Genomic DNA, 17,239 nt, shown 5'->3' with positions numbered 1-17,239 from the left:
GGCCTAAGCAATTAAAACAGCCATAAACCGAGGACAGACAGAATTGCTCTGGCCTGAGCAATTCAAGTGGCCATAAGTTAGGCCAAAAGTAGACCTGACCTGAGTAGCTGGGAGGGTTATTAGATAAGGCTTTCTCTAACAGCACAACTGGGAGAGCTATATGATAAATCAAAAGTGACCCAACCAACAAGATAAGGGGGAGAGAAAATAGGGGACGTCACGTAGGGTTTGAGCTCTGAAGCTGCTACAGTGACCAATCAGAGGGGTTATCAGAATGTAAAGAACTGCAGCCTTATAAACCTTAGGAAAGAGGGGCTTAGTGGGTTTCTCCCTCTCCCCACGTGGGAGTCTGTGCTTATTTTCCAATAAATGTCCACCTTTTCCTATACCACTTTTTGTCCGTGGCTTCATTCTTTGAATCCACCTGGACAAGAACCCAGGGAAAGCAATCACTCTGCTCAATAAAACAACCCAAATCACTAAGAAGCTTGAAACACCAATCTGAAAGAATATATGCACCCCTATGTTCATAGCAGCATTATCTACATTAGCTAAGATCTGGAAACAACCCAAGTGCCCATCAGTAGATGAGTGGATAAAAAAGCTGTGGTACATTTACATCATGGGATACTATGTAACTGTAAAAATAGGATCTCTTACTCTTTGAGACAGCATGGAGGGACCTGAAAGTATTATGTTAAGTGAAATAAGCCAGTCAGAGAAATATGAGTATCACATGATCTCACTCATATGTGGAATTTAATGAGCAAAATAAACTGATGAACAAAATAGATCCAGAGACATAGAAGCATGGAACAGACTGAGGAATCTCAGAGGGAAGATGCGGGTTGGCGGTGGATGGGGAGAGAATAACTGGGGAATTTATATGCCTATATGCATAGCCCATGGACAAAGACAATAGTGTGTTGAAGGCCTGGGGGGCCGGGTATGGGCTGGAGGTGGTCAATGGGAAAAATAGAGAACATCTGTAATACTTTCAACAATAAAGATTTTTAAAAATAATAAAGTCTGTATCTAAGAAGGTACACTCAGAACAGAAAGAATTACCTGCTTTGGGAAGATGCAATGCAAGATAAAACATGAAGCAATTAAACATTTTGTTATCTCAAAAGAAACTATTTGAAGTAAAATGTCTTATGAATAATACAGCCTATAGGTTGCATTCAGAGACTATGAATTGTGTAAGAATCCAGAGTCAGTTAATAATCCAGATGAATGAGACTTCTATGAATTCTAAACCTCCTAATTGCCTGGTCTGAATACATTTTCTTTTATTTTTTAAATATATTTTTTATTGATTTCAAAGAGGAAGGGAAAGGGAGAGAGAAATAAACACCAATGATGAGAGAGAATTATTAATCAACTGCCTACTGCACACCCCACACTGGGGATGGAGTCAGCAACCTGGACATGTGCCCTGACCAGGAATCGAACTACGACCTCCTGGTTCATAGGTTGCTGCTCAACCACTGAGCAACCTGGCCGGGCAGTACATCTTGGGAAAGCTGTCTCATCAGATGTCATCTACTTCAACTTCAGATTTTCTGAAATGCATTGATGGTGTGCAGGTCCAGTCAGGGTTGGATGTTTTCTTTAGATGCGTCATATGAGTCCTATAGTCTACTCCTTGGGGGCCTTTGAAGTGAGGCTTAAGAGAGTCCTGCCACAGGTGTCTTTGTCAATAGACAAAAGTCTTCAGGTTACAAAGTGTGTTGCTTTAGGTTGTCTCCAGGGAGCACACTCTGTAAAGATTGCTCTACCTGAACATGGTTAATTTTAATAGGAGCAATTAGGCCTTTAAAACATTGAAGTACATCTCCTTTTATCAGCTGCAGACCAAAAGAGGCCAGGTGCATTGGCCACCCTATGGCTTTCTCAAAGGGTAAGACTTTATGAGTTTCAAAGGGAGCAGATCTAAGATTTAGGAGGACCAATGGCAATGCTTTTGGCCAATGTATTTGGAGGGTCTCTACAATTTTTGTCAATTGTGTTTTAATAATGCTGCTAATGTGTTTAACTAAACCGAGGATTGAGGGTGCTAAGTGCACTGAATCTGTTGTAAAACTGACCAAAAATCACAGACATGTAACACCTGACTGGTAGAAAGAGTTCCTAATCATTATGGAGCTTAAGAGAGGTTCCCCAGTTAAGGGCAATATTTTGCAAAAGAACTTTAGCCACAGAAGAGGCAGTAGCCTGTCTACATGGGAAACCAAACGTATTTATATTCATGAGACAAGCTTTTGAAATCCACTTGCCAAACCTCAAATGGTCCATTAAGCAATTTAAAATGTCTGGTGGTAATGCAAACAGTCTTCCCTGAGTTGTACTTTGAACAAGTGGTACAAGTGAGGTAGGATATTTTTGTGGCCTAATTATTATTTCTTCATCAATTAATTTACTAATGCTATTATTTTGTCAGTGGACCAATGGTTTAATGCATTAGAAGTGAAAATTTTAGAATCTCTGATAGGACTGGGTTGTTATTTGACCCAAACCAGAGCTTTATTTTTTTATCAAACCAACTATTGTTAGTTTTCTAATCTTGTTTTTCCTTTTCTGAGGCCAATTGTTGGGCTTCCAGTTAGCCAATTTTTCTGTTATCACATGGGAAAATATCCCTCAGAGGAATGACAGGTTTTATTGCCTTTGGTTTCTTTAAGGGCAGCATTCTTTATGGAAGTGTTAAAAAGGTGATGATTTCTTTTAGACAGCCAACTTTAGAATGCCCTGGGATTTTTAATAATAGCTTAAACATCAGGTAAAAAGTATAACATCCAATAATTTCTGAATACACTGGCCTTTTAAAATATTATTTCCGCTGGAAGTAAATGAGCCACGTGGCTTCCACACATTCCAAAAATCATGAGCTACTCCAAAAGCCTATCTATTATCAATATAAATGTTGACAGTTTTGCCCTTAGCTAGGGTGCAGACCTGTGGGAGCATGTATAATTCAGCTTGTTGGGCTGCAGTCGCCAAAGGCAAAGGTGCCACTTTAATTACATGAAAGGGTGTTGATATTGGATAATATCAATGTTTGCACTATATTTGTCATTGTCACCTTTTAAATAAGAACCATCAATGAACCATGAGAGGTTGGTGTTACTCAAAGGATCACGAGGGATCAGAAGGTGATATGTCAGTGTTAAGCAGAGAGAAGGGGATTCATCAGTAATGGAGGGGAGAAGAGCTGCAGGGTTAAGGTTGTTATGATGTCAAGGAGTTATGTGAGGAAGAATCAACAAAACAATTTCATAGGAAAAGCAGCTGACTGAAAAAAATGTTGCATGTGATAAGAATTCAGAAGGGCTTTTCCTGCCTGAGATACAAACATAGTTAAAGAGGATTCCACAATGATTTCCTCAGTGGCCTTAACCAAAATGACAGTGAAAGGGAAATATTCCTGGGCCACAGAGTCCACTTGCTGGCTACAATGGCTACAATACCTTATGGGTTGATGGTGTCCTCATGGTTTTTGGTTGAGTTCCCCATCATTTACAAAAATAAAGAAAAAGGAAATCTGATCTTTAAGATGCTCAAGGGCAGGTGGGTTCATTAAAGTCTCTTTTAAGGCTTTAAAGTTATGTCCTTGAAAGGGCTTAGGGGGGCTCAAAGTATTTAGATAACAGGATTCCATTTCTCAGAGGCTTTTTCTCTAGAGCGAAAGTTTAAACATCCTGCAGAACAAATACCAGCATAATTTCACTAGAATAGTCCAATTATATGAAATCAAACCGAAGGCTGAACAGCACCGTTCCAGTGGACCACCCTGGTTCCAAAAGGAATCAGACTGAAGGCAGCTCGGTTTTTGTATAAAAGGGCTGGTTCCAAATGGAGTCAAACTGAAGGCCAGTACCGTTTCAGTGGAACAGCCTGATTTCAGGAGTTAGGCTGAAGTGCCAACTGAGTTTTCACAGACAAAACAAGAAAAGGATAAAGCCTTAAATTAGATCCCAAATAGAACCTGGAGAGCTATAACACACAAAGAAAGCAGAAGCTCAGATCCAGAAGGGGGTGTGCAGAAGGCAGCCGATTGATGATGTTTCTCTCTAGTCGATGTTTCTATCTCTCTATCCTTCTTCCTTCCTCTCTATCTAAATATCAACAAAAACATATTTTAAAAAAGAAAGAAAATTTGAGCTGGGCATGGAATAGAGGTAGTAGATGAGGGTAGTGTTATGGGTTGGCTCAACGAGATAGACCACCGACTCAGAATTTAAATTTGAAAGCCTTTTATTAAGCTGGCCAGCTGACCACAGCACCTATCTCCCCCTCTGGGAGATTCAGAGCATGTGGCAGAGATCAAGGGTGCAGTATGATCCTTTATAGCAAAACAGTGTTACCTTAGAAGTTCACAGAAAGTTCATAAGCACAAAGGGGGGTAAACAGAGTCACACCTGGCTGGAGCGTATCATAACACATTGTTTTTCTAAGACAATCTAGCAATTTTTCTTTCATGGTTCCTAACCCTAATACAATCCTTCTCCATATCCTGACACAATCCCTCTCCATACGTCAGTCTCCGCTCCCAGGACATTCAGTTTCTCATGTCTCATTTCCTCCCCTTAGCACATTCTGTAACATTCTGTAACCCTTCCATGGTGCAGTCCCTCACCCTAGCACAGGTAGGTCACGGGGTTTTCCTGGCAGAAAAATAAATAGAAAATATATTTTAAATTACTAGTAAATTAGAAAACAGAGTAGGAGAGAACAGCAATAGAGCTTTTGCCACAGACCGAAGGTAAGATGAGGGATGAGCTATGCCTGGCATTTGCTGTTCTGCTACAACCTACTGAACATTGCCAAGGAGATGCTACCACCAGGACATTGACTACAACAGTAATGGGTTCATAAAGGCAAGACAGAGGCTCTGATCCTGGAGAGCATGTCTCTGAGCTATGAACCCAACATGTTTGTGGCTCATGTTCCCCTCAGACTACTTAACCTAGCATATTGCTAATCTAGGTCACTGTCAACCTAGTTCATTGACAAACACTCACTTTTTTCAATGAAATAAATGGTAAATTTTTAGCTTGACACATAATCTGAAATTTAAAAACTTTTAATGCATATGAAGTTAATTTAATTAGAATTTAATTACTTACCTGTGGGAATAAAGTTTTATTTTTTATATTTTTCAATTACAGGTTACATTCAATATTATTTTGTACTAGTTTCAGGTGTACAGCATAGTGCTGAGGCAATCATATACTTAACAAAGTATCCCCCTTGATATTTTCAGCACCCACAAAGTTTCTTGTTGATGATAATCTACCAGAAATGAAAAAGAACATCACCAAGCCTTCATCAGGAAATTGTGAGCAACCATTTCAAGCATAAATCCTAATCTATATTTACCAAAAGAAAAGTAATGTCCATGGCAGCAAGATGAACTTTCTCAATAAAAATTTGGAAAATATTCCTTTGTAAGTCTGAAGTTTCATTCAAATTCAATGATTAAAATCTTCCCCAACACATTATATTTTAGTTTTCTTGTAATATAAAAATATAACGCTTTTTCTTCATATTCCGTATAGACAGCCAAGTAGCTAGGAGGAGAAGAAGGGTGTATAGAGAGGTTTGAAAATTATAACTATCTGTCTGTACTTTGAGAAACCATCGGGAATCTAGAATCAATCTGAGAGAAAAGAATGCTCTAAAATGAGAAATATGCCATCCCACTATATAATTATAATATCATTATATCATGTTTATTTGCCAGACAAATAAATAATTCATTATCATTTTATATATGAACTAGAGGCACAGTACACAAAATTTTGTGCACTCGGAAAGGTCCCTCAGCCTGGCCTGTGCCTTCTCGCAGTCTGGGACCCCTCGGGGGATGTCCACTTGCTGGCTCCCCAGGGGATCGGGCCTAAGCTGGCAGTAAGACATCCCTCTGGCAGCCCGGGAGCCCTCGGGGGATGTCCGCTTGCCAGAAGGGAGCAGGCCTAAGCTGCAGTCAGACATCCTTAGCTCTGCTGAGGAGGCAGGGGAGGCTCCTGCCACCACCACTGTGCTGGCAGCTGGCAGCCTGACTTGTGGCTGAGCAGAGCTCCCCCTGTGGGAGTGCACTGACCACCAGGGGACAGCTCCTGCATTGAGAATCTGACCCCTGGTGGGCAGTGTGTGTCATAGCGACCAGTCATTCCCAGTCATTCTGCTGTTAGGGTCAATTTGCATATTACCCCTTTATTATATAGGATAGAGGCCTGGTGCATGGGTGAGGGCCAGCTGGTTTGCCCTGAAGGGTATCCTGGATCAGAGTAGGAGTGCTGCTGGGGTGCCTGCCAGCCTGGGTGAGGGGCTAAGGGCCATTTTCAGGCTGGCCACACCCCCTTCAGGGTGAGGGTCTACACTGGGGTGCCTGGACAGTCTGGGTGAGGGGCTGATGGCCATTTGCAGGCTGTCTAAGCCCCCCAGCGGGGATCCTCACCCCATGGAGGTGTGGACAGCCTGGGTGAGGGGCTGAGGGCTGTTTTTAGGCTGGCCACACCCCCTTCAGGGTGAGGGTCCCCGCTGGGGTGCCTGGCCAGCCTGAGTGAGGAGCTGATGGCTGTTTGCAGGCTGGCCACAGCCCCATCAGGGTGGGGGGTTCAGGTCACGCTGGGGTGCCTGTCCAGCCTGGGTGAGGGGCTGAGAGCCATTTTCAGGCTTCCCACAGCCCCTTCAGGGTGGGGGAGTCCGCTGGGATGCCTGGCCAGCCTGGGTGAGTGGCTGATGGCTGTTTTCAGGCTTGCCATGCTCCCCAGCGACCCAAGCTCCCAGCCTCTCCTTTTCTTCTTCTTTTTTTTCTGGGATTTATTTATCTTCTATAATTAAAACTTTGTAGCCTTGAGCAGAGCCCAAGGCTGGCCAGGGCAGGCGGGAAGCTTGTCTTCCTTCATCGCTGGGGCCAACCCAAGCCTCCTGCTCGCTCCAGCTCTGTGGCCACTGCCACCTTAGTTGGGTTAATTTGCATACTCACTCCTGATTGGTTTGTGGGTGTGGCTTGTGCATAGTGGAGGGATGGTCAATTTGCATGTTTCTTTTGTATTATATGGGATTACTACTATTTTCTGCCTTAAACTGGCAAAGATTAAAAAGGATGATCATTACAATTTGGAGTCTTTGTGACAAAACAACCATGACACACTTCTGTGTCATTCCTAAGAATTCAATTTAAAATAATAATTGGACAAGCACACTGACATGTATATTCAAGGTTATTCAACTACATTATAACAACTAAAACCTGGAAGAAAAAAAAACATACCTCCATGTCCAACAATAGGAAACTGATTAAATATGTCATACACATAATATTAAGAGAGATTTGGTAGGTGTGTTCCTGTTGATATGTAACAAAACATCCCTAAACTTTATTGACTTAAGACAGTAATAACATTTACCTACAATTTGTGCAGGGTTCAGCAAGGACTGCTTGTCTTTGTTCTACTAGGTAGCTTTGGTTGCTCAAAGGCCTAGGGATTTATGCTGGAGTGAGCCTCCCCGCCTTCCCCCCCGCCCCCTTGTTACCCATCATGTTCTCTCCAGCATGACTGCTTCAGGATAGCCAGCCTTTCTCCTTGTCATGTGACTCACAGATGTCGCCTTTTATAACCTAGCTTCAGAATAAACATAGCATCACTGCCATGTTCTATTAGTTAGAATCAAGTCACTACGGAGGAGAATTAAATCCCAACTTTGGATGGGATGGGACTAACAAATTTACAAATACATTTTAAAACATCTACATGATGCATACTTACTGACTTTTAAAAATCTTTATACATTATGAGTAAAAATGTTACTAAACATATATACATGCTAATCACTTGCTATGTATATTTGAATGTGAAAATATCTAGTAAACTAAACATAACCTCAAGGTTATGCACCAAAGTATTAGCAATCTTTATATGTGGGTAGAGGTTTCAAATAGAAAGTCCATTTATTTAGGTTGTTCTGTATTTTTTCTGTAAAGTTTTTTAAACACTAAGTTGCTTAGCAAGCCTCTGAAGGTGGGTTCAGAGTTCTGCTTCTTCATTTTTACTATGGAGCTTCTACTTAATCTTTAACCCCTTAAAAATATGCTAGCTCTTATTCAATCAATGATTTGAACAACAAATATGTATTTAATCACTGCCCCTGAGGTATCCTAAACCTTCAAGGTTCATAGAAAACTTTAAGTAATGACATATTCTTAATATATTTTAAGGGAAATAGTGAAGAGAATTAATAAGGAAAAAAGGGACAAGGATTAAAATATATAAAAAAAATTTAAAAGAGAAATAGCAGGTATTTTTATATAATTAACTAGATTCTTTGTTCTAATTTATTCCAAATTTACCTTCTGCTCATCACCAATATTTCTGGTGGATAAAAGGAACAAGGCATTAAGCATAAATGTTTATGCAAACTTCCAGCAAATATTACACATTGTGAATTTTCCACCGTCAATGGGTTTGTTCCAGAAGATGACCCTATTTGGAACCAATGTGCAAGCTTCAGGCTTATCCCACACAGACCTGAGCAGTTGGGAAAGCCTGTTTTAGGTGCCTTTCCTCAACTCCTTTGACTGTACTTTTTCCCATGGTCTTTCTTCTATGACCCCTCAGCCCAATGATCACATGTTGTATACCAGAACCTTCCCCTGCACTGCATTTTCTTAATGCCTTCCCTGATTTGGGATCTTCCCAGCCCAATTGTTCCTTCCCATGGCCACCAACAAGTGTTAGTTGTCATATGAGTCAGTTTCCTCAGGGTCTTTTTCTTTACTCAGGGACATCCAAAGGTAAAAATTAGCTCAACATCTGCAATGAGTAAGAGGGATTCTTCAACTCTTCACTTACATCTTCATATATTCAATTAGTGTTCAACTCCCAACTATTTTCCATGTTTAGAAGTGAAGACACCGAGCTGAGTGAACCTGGCAGACAAACATAAGGCAATTAAACTAGTATTAAGAGATAAATATTAATAAATATTTATTTTAAAACAGGGAATGGCTATGCCTTTTGGCAGGGATTTTTTATAAAGATTGCATTCAGAAAATAATTGAAGTGTGACTGGAAGGATAATTTCTTTTAATTTATTATTCCTATTATAGTTCAGTATTTTTGAAACTATGAAGAAAGAATAAAATAGACAAGGATATTTGAGGAAGAGAAAATTAGTATATAAGCATGAAATAGCATGGCAAAATCAAATCATTACAAGTATTCCTGTGTGGCCCAAGGGTATAAATGGAAATCCTAAGAGAGGAGTATGATAATGTAAGCCAGAGCCAATGGTATCCAGTGGGACACTACAGGGCTTTATTAACAGAAGAGTGATATTAAAGGATATATTTTAATGTATTTAGTAAGTGAAGAAACAGATATTGAATGTATTATAGGAGATGAATTGGAGGTAGCAGTTTCCAAGTAAGAGAGAAAAGTTAAGAGGCTGATGGAATAATCTGGGTAAAAGATGGAAGCCTGAAGCAAGGCAGTGCAGTGGGCAAGTGATGTAGACTCAAAATGTTTAAAACTAGAATACAAGAACACTAATGTTGGATTATATATACAGTAGGTAAGGATGAGATAAGAATTGAATAACCTATCTTGAGCAATTAAGGAAAATGGTAATTTATTATGTGAATAATCCACAGGAAAGAACATATTCAGAAAGAATAAGAAGAGTTTGGTTTGGATCATGCTGGATTTGAGATGCTTAATAGACATTCACATTGATATAGCTGGCATGCAATTAGAAATGTAGGTGTGTAACTCAGGAGAACAGTTAAAAAGGAAATACTTTTTTGGGCATTAATCATTAGGCAGTAGATGGAACTATTGAACAGGATAAAATCACCACACATACACATACACACATACAAATTGAAAAGTCCAAGAAGAATTATGGGGAACACCAATATGTATGAGGGGGGAGAATGGTGAATCAATGAAACATATCAAGATAAACCAGAAACACAGGAGATCTAGAAGAGTGTGTCACTGGAGTATCAAGGAGAAGAGAATGTCAGAAAGAATGGCCAGCAGGCTATAATGTTCAATGACAGATGAAGAATGATAAGAAACAAAGTCTTCTGACTGCAACCTGAAATCAAAAAGCTTCAGTGAGAGCCATTTTTTAAAGAGGTATTAATAGAAACCAGAGAACAATGGTTGAGAATCTATATATATAAAAATCTAAGCAACCATTATGACCGAACGACCAGAATGACCAGACGACCAGCGGGTAGCTATGATGCGCACTGACCCAGACCTTGTTGCTGGGGCTCTGACAGCCCCAAATCTGGTTCACTCGCACCCTAGACCCAGACAGGAGGGAGGAGGGAGCCCAATTCCTTGCAGAATTGGCCATTTGTTAGCTTGCTGCTGGGGCCCTGACAGGCCCGAATCTGGTTCACCCAAACCCTGGACCCAGACAGGAGGGGAGAAGGAGCCCGATTCCTCGCAGAATTGGCTGTTGGTTAGCTTGCTACTGGGGCCAACCTTCTGAGGTCCCTCTCCCCAGCCAACCACCCCACCTCCCACCCCCCGATCAGCCCCGATTGCTGGCCAGGCTGAGGGACCCACCCATGCACAAATTTGTGCACCGGGCCTCTAGTTGAATATAAGCTGAAGAAAATGAAAAGAAAAATGTAGGTTACTAGTAAAGGTAGGATCACAAGAAAAAGTTTTATAGCATTAAGACTGAAGTTTTCTGATCTATACAAAAAATGGCAATAGAAAGGAGAAGACTGAAATCAGAGGAAGAAAAATAATTGACTGATTAAGATCTTGGAAGAACTAGATGATAGGTTCAAGAGTTTGGAGAAGCTTGGCCACTGTGGTTCAGTGGTTGATTGTTGACCCAGGAACCAAGAGGCCACCAGTTAGATTCCCAGTCAGGGCACATGCCTGGGTTGTGGACTCTATCCCTAGTAAGGGGTGTGCAGGAGGTAGCTGATAAAGTTCTTCTCTCTCATCAAGATTGGAGTGGGGGGAGGGAGAGGCAGAGGCAAAAAATGGGAAGCTAGGAATTGAAAAGCAAGGAAGGTAACATTACTCATTTCCTGTAGTCACTGCTTTCTCAGTTAAGTAAAGGAAAAATTAACTTTGAAGAATGAGGTGTACAAAATAATGGGACTTCTGAAGTATTTGGAACATCTATTTAGGGGAAAAACAGGAAAGTGAGTGGGAGCAGTTATAGGATTTCCAAAAATTTCCATATTTCCAATTTCATAAATATGGCATGTCACTCAGCCACACACTGTGGGGTTTTTCTTTTTCTTGCAAAATCCTAAGGCTTTGGAACAAGAAACAGAAAGGCAGATAGTTACTGGGAGCCAGCATTGGGTGTGGCATACCACTGGAGAGAGAAATTGAAAGTGCTTTTTTTAAAATATATTTTTTATTGATTAAGATATTACATATGTGTCCTTATCCCCACGTTATCCCCTATTCCCCCCCCTCCCCCTACCTTCCCTCCAAGGCCCGACAGTCCAATCAAGTTTTCCTGAAGTTATTCATGAGGGCAGACAGGTATTTAGCTTGGGGTGAAAATGATGTCAACTCAAAAAGGGAGAATAGGTTAGGACAGGGGTGGGCAACCCCGGCACACGTGCCAAACATGGCACATCAGTAACTTTTGCTGGCACGCGAAACCCTCTCTTATAATCTTCCATTTACAATTGTGAATCTTTGTTCTCAGTGATGAATTTTGTTAAGTCTCATAATAGGAGTAGCCTGACGGATGAAAGTAGTAGCTTGTGCATATCTCTGAAGGTCACGAAATATAAACCTGATGTAAAATCTCTGTCATCAGTGATGCAGCAGCAAAAGTCCCACTGATAATATCAAATGGAGTCATAAAGTTTTCTGTCAGACTATCAGTGTACATGTATACATTAAAAAATAAATGTATTTTTCATCATCATATACTGTGTTTTTGTCGCTCAAATGAATTTTATTATTTCTTCAAGGTTCTTCACATACATACACCTTAAGAGATATGAAGTAGGCGTAACATGTTCTCAAAAAATTAGGGTTGGCACGCAGAAGAATTTTGAGTCAGAGATTTTGCTGGTTTTGGCACGCACTCACAACAAGGTTGCCCACCCCTGGGTTAGGAGATTCTAAGAACTCAAGAGTTCAATCAATTTCATTCAAAATGTACCTACTGTTCATGTACTACATCCTGAGCCCTGTGCTAGGTACTGAGGAAGGAGCAGAATCCCTCCAGCAATGTGTAGTCCAATAAGAGAAATAAACATAACAATTTAGTGCCAAGATAAAAATACATTTGGAATATAAGTTAGAAACAAAGTAGAGAGTTCCTTACTTAGGGAAGAACAAAAAGGAAAGTAGTTTAGTGGAGACAAAAAAAAGAGAAAAAATGTGGACAGCAGTTTGTAGTTGTATAGTTCATGTCTCCATGAGGACCCTTAAGGAGTAAATCTATAGATGTAATTCCAGGTAGCCTGTTAGGAGGATTATTTGAGGTTAGGATTTGTTATATTGGACTGTGAATATCTAGCCCAGTGGTTCTCAACCTTCCTAATGCCGTGACCCTTTAATACAGTTCCTCATGTTGTGGTGACCCCCAACCATAAAATTATTTTTGTTGCTACTTCATAACTGTAATTTTGCTACTGTTATGAATCGTAATGTAAATATGATATGCTCTATGTGTTTTCTGATGGTCGCGAGATTATTTTACTACCTGCTTCTGATGCAGCCATGCCGATATTTTACTAAAGTTTCAAAGGAAAAGAATAAAAGTTAATAACTATTATTAACTATTATTAGTTAATAACTAATATTAACTATGTGGTAGGCAGGATTCAGAGATCTATACATATATTAGCTCTTTTAATGTTCATAATGCCTTTACAGTACTATTATTATTACACTGATATTACTAATCAGGATATGGAGGAATGAAGAGGTTAAGTAATTTTCCCCTGAACACACAGTGGCAGAACCATGATTCTATCCCAGATAGTTTGCTCTCAAGAACATGCTATAGTTGCCTCACAACTCATCATGTAGAAAACTGAGACCAATAAAGATATTTTCAAAATGAATTTCCAACTTTGATGGAACTGAGGTGTTTTTAATTGTTCACTGGCCTCCCACTGTGAGAGGGGAAGAAAATCCTTTATCATAATCCTAAGTGGTCTCATTAAGGAACAATAGCTAATTGCTAGTTTGCATACCAAAAAGGATGATTTCTGTTAACTTCATTGACTTTGTTTTGGTGAGTGAGGTTTGCAAGTATAAACTAGATTGCAAGACAGCTGAATTCTGGGAGAAGTTAAGAGCTGCTACCCATAATCTTCCTTTTTACTCCTCTCTCTCGTCAGCCCTCAGCCTTCCCTCTAAGCAAATATTGAAGTGTTAAGGTAGGAAACATTCAAACTTATGAAGAATTTTTGTGAGTTTATTTGAGCCAAACTATCTACAAATGCCAGGAAGCAGAATCTCAATGAATTGAGATAATGCTCTCGAGAATGGCAGCTTCGCACCTTGTTTCATACATTACAATAAAAAAGGAAACATAAGTGGATTCCATGAAATCCTTTGGTGATAGATAAGGGAGGTGGGGGAAAGCAAAGTGGGGAAACTTCTGGGATTTGGGTAAAGAGTAAAATGATATACACGTGCTTCTTTTATTTAAGTAGGTGCAGGATAGTTAACAGTCAACAACTAGCTCAATAACAACGAGGGGATTTGTGGTCTCCACAGAGTGGTGCCTGTGCTTTGAGGGGTCCAGAAAAAAAAAATTACTTTGACATTCCAATGATATGCTATCGTAGATGCAAATTCATGATAAACATTCTCAGATATGGTAAAGATTACTTTTGTCAGGGAAGATACTGGCCTAAGACATGACTACCCACCATAAACTGCTTTTAGTTGAAAAAATTTAATTTCAGACCACCCTTTGTGGTTACTGTAAGTTTCTGAATTTGCAAGGCCACCATGCAGGTCTTCCCTGAGTTTGTCAGGTTATTATGTGGCCTCTTTACATCCACAGGAGGAATGGCTTAACATCAATTTGATGAAGTGTCAAATAATTAGCCTTTCTAGGAAGCCTATATCAGGGGTCCTCAAACTACCGTGGGCCACATGCGGCCCACCGAAAACATTTATCCGGCCCCCAGGTGTTTTTGCCGCCGCTGCCTGTTGCTTAGCAGCTGACTCGTCCTGGGCCCGCAGTGCGCATGTGTGGAATGTGCGCCGCACTCTCCGACTCCCCTCCTTCTCTCTGTCTCTCGACTCCTCCTCTCAGTCTCGGGTGTGCTCGGAGGAGTCACGAGCTTGCCTGTGCAGAGCCCGCTGCTGCCTGAGGACCGAGGTAAGAACAAGTTAGGATTTTTTTTTTGGAAGTTAGGAGGTCTATTTTTTTTTTTATTTTGCAGTTAGTAGGGCCTTTTTTTTTTGAAGTTAGGAGAGCCTTTTTCCAGAATGAAACAGCTGAAATCTCCAACCAGATCTAGACTAACTGATGCACACTTGCATCACTTGTTATGACTAGCAGTGACAAATATGGAACTGGACATTGACCATCTCATTAGCCAAAAGCAGGCCCATAGTTCCCATTGAAATACTGGTAAGTTTGTTGATTTAACTTTACTTGTTCTTCATTTTAAATATTGTATTTGTTCCTGTTTTGTTTTTTACTTCAAAATAAGATATGTGCAGTGTGCATAGGAATTTGTTCATAGTTTTTTTTTTAAACTATAGTCCGGCCCTCCAACGGTCTGAGGGACAGTGAACTGGCCCCCTGTTTAAAAAGTTTGAGGACCCCTGGCCTATATATTTCAGCTAAGTCCAGCTTCCATCAGTAACCGCAACTCATCACTGGGTACTTGTTCAGCATGGAACTTGTTTGGTTGGCAGAGTGACTTTCTTAAAATGCATTCACACTGATCCTCTGTTCTTGCATCAGAGCTCTGCAGTTAGGCTCTGGTCCAAGGGATAGGCACCATCTGCCTCAAGCCAAACAGGTCAAGATACCTGCTGTGGGTAGGCCTGCACCAACCTTCTCACCCTTCCACTCTCACCCACTCCTTGGAAGAGTAGCTGGCCCACTACCTTCAGCTCTCTATGAACCTGATGAAAACACCTTCTGCCAGAAAGCATCAAAACCCATAACTGGTGCCCTAGCTGCTTTGGCTCAGTGGATAGACGGAAGGATTGGGGTTTGATTCTGGTCAAGGGCATGTACTTTGGTTGCAGGCTCCTCTTCGGCCCAGGCCCTGGTTGCAGGAGGCAACCAATCAATGTGGTTCTCTCACATTAATATTTCTCTCTGTCTTTCGAAACCTCTCTCTTCCACTCTCTCTAAAAATCAATGGAAAAATATTCTCGGGTAAGGATTAAAAAAAAAAAATCCGTAACTGGCAACAGCACACTCAGCCCCACTCACCTAAATCCTCAACCAGGTGCACTTGAAGAAGAGGCAGCAGTGGCAATTGCCTGTTGTTTGGGTATTCTGGGTGTGGGGAGCAAAACAGACATCCTCAGAGCCTTAAAGTCGCTGGGTGTCAGCCCTGCCTGCTCTCTTCTCTTGTGAATCCTGCAGAGGGCATCCGGGAGGCACACACCTGTTCACCCCACCACTCCTCCAGCCTGGGGGAGGAAGGATTTTCCTCTCCTCTCCCATATTCTCTTTGCCAATCATATTTCATTTGGAAGCAGTACTTAAATAATAGTTTACTTTTCTATGGAACTGTTAGCATTCATAAGTATTGTAAATTATGCATGTTTTCTAGTAAATGATAAAGTGGAATAGAAAAATGAAGTTGGAATACAACTCTAAAGTACATAGAATTTACCCAAGTGCCATATATAGAAACAAATTTATGTTCAAAGGTAAACCTATTGACAGAGTCCTTATTATCTGTTTTCAGATAATTTAATTTTTTAAATTATTATTTCATATAAGGTGACACTTTCTTTTTATATTTTGTCTCTAATCTTTTATCTACTCTTCATTTTAGGCCAAGGTTTCTGGGCCACACTACAAGACAGGAATGGTAAACCTTTAATTTTTTTTTACCTTTGGATTTTTTGGAAGACTTAAGGAAATTATTAGTTTGCAAATTTTCTTGACTTTTCCCCCTACGAGACTTACTAAGTATGAGGCAATTATGATGACAAATACCTTTTTTTAAATACTGTGGCCTCATTACAACAAAGAAGACCCATTTCTTTTTTCTGAATTGAGAAGAATTTTCCAATTGGCAAAGGGTAACTGTTGAGTATGCTGGCAAGGGTTAGGCCATGTCTCCTAGCAATGGAACCTGAATAACAATATAATGACTGGCTACAAAAACACTTGGCTGAGGCATACCAGGGACACTCCCAAAGAGCTAAAAGGCATAATTTTGATAAGTTACATAGTTCAATATTTACTAACCCCTGTGAGAAAAAAACAACCACTTTTTATTTTCTTCATGCTAAATATACACTATAGTCTTGCACTCAGATGATCGGAAAACTATTATCAAGTACACATGGATCTATGACAATTATAAAAACTTTGGGAAGAAAGCAAAGGAAAAAGCATTCCATTAAATTCAAAATGAGTTATTTTAAAATGAGTAATATCTTTCAGAAATTTCCAAATTGGAGCGCATATAATTTGAAGAAAAAAAAGATGAAGATAATGATATTAGGAATTTCCCCAGAACCAGAAGACTTAAGACAATTATAGACAATTCATGAACACCTCAATAGAAAATAAAAAAAAAACAGGTATCTGTTGTGGGACAACATATTTTCATCATAGATTTAAAAAAATGTATATAGGTATATATTTATACAGCCATACAAATAGAGGAGTTCCTAAAATAGTCTACATTACTCCTTCTCATCAAAGTTCACATAAGAGTCTAATAGAATTGGCCTCTTTTCTCCAAACACCTGTGGTACACTTTTACTCTCTTTTGTAACTTGCATCCTATACTAAGCTGTTATTCTCTCAAGATTTTTTATGTGTAAACGTAACTTCCACAACAAATTACAAGCTATTTAAGGTCAGAGAATATAACTTTGATAATTCTCACAGTATCTAATATAGCTACATAATAAGCATTATATTAAAAATATTCTTTATCCATTCTTCCCTCCAGAAAAATTCCTTTTTAAATAACTCCATATCCAAAGTGCTATAATGTGATGTTAAGATAAATATGTGGCAAGAACCTACATTCCCAGTCTGAACACCCTGG

This window comes from Myotis lucifugus, unplaced genomic scaffold (assembly GCF_000147115.1).
Source record: "Myotis lucifugus unplaced genomic scaffold, Myoluc2.0 scaffold_0, whole genome shotgun sequence".
Lineage (NCBI taxonomy): Eukaryota > Metazoa > Chordata > Mammalia > Chiroptera > Vespertilionidae > Myotis > Myotis lucifugus.
This window is presented reverse-complemented; position numbering follows the sequence as displayed.